Source organism: Myotis davidii, unplaced genomic scaffold (genome assembly GCF_000327345.1).
Source record: "Myotis davidii unplaced genomic scaffold, ASM32734v1 scaffold221, whole genome shotgun sequence".
Lineage (NCBI taxonomy): Eukaryota > Metazoa > Chordata > Mammalia > Chiroptera > Vespertilionidae > Myotis > Myotis davidii.
The window spans coordinates 17,345-17,771 of NW_006293349.1; the positions used below are offsets into that span (position 1 = coordinate 17,345).

Below are 427 nucleotides of genomic sequence, written 5' to 3' on the forward strand. Positions count from 1 at the left end.
GAAGCTCCCGGCGGGCAGCCCGGGCCCGGCTGGGTGAGCATGTGGGTGTCGTGCTCGCATAGATTTAAAACCCTCAGGCCTGCAGGTCAGTCGTCGGGGCGGAGAGGAGCTAGGCCGGGGCCCTGATTCCCGCCTGTTCCCAAGCGCCTCCCACGTGTGTGCACCCCCCTCCCCCCCCCCCTCGGGTCTCTGGGCAGCGGACCTGTTCCCTGAGCTGGCACCTGGCGTCTGAGGTCGGCTGCCTGTTCCGGAGCCTTCCACCAGGGGGCAGCCGCTCCCAGGACAGGCCCACTCGCCCAGCTCCTCCCGTCTCCACGGGGATTCTGCAGGTCTCACTGCGTGTCCCGCGGGCGCCTGGTCTGGAGGCCCGCGCCCACGCGCCCCTCCCCGGGGAAAGGTTCCCCCCTCGCTCCCGCCAGGCCGGGCC

The 427-nt window shown here is 72.1% G+C and overlaps 1 protein-coding gene across 1 annotated transcript in view; it reads left to right on the top strand.

Moving 5' to 3' along the window:
• CARS (cysteinyl-tRNA synthetase) overlaps positions 1 to 427 on the top strand; it is a gene marked incomplete at its 3' end in the record, with an annotated part of 19,216 nt that overhangs the window by 9,589 nt on the left and 9,200 nt on the right. The window lies entirely within an intron of this gene.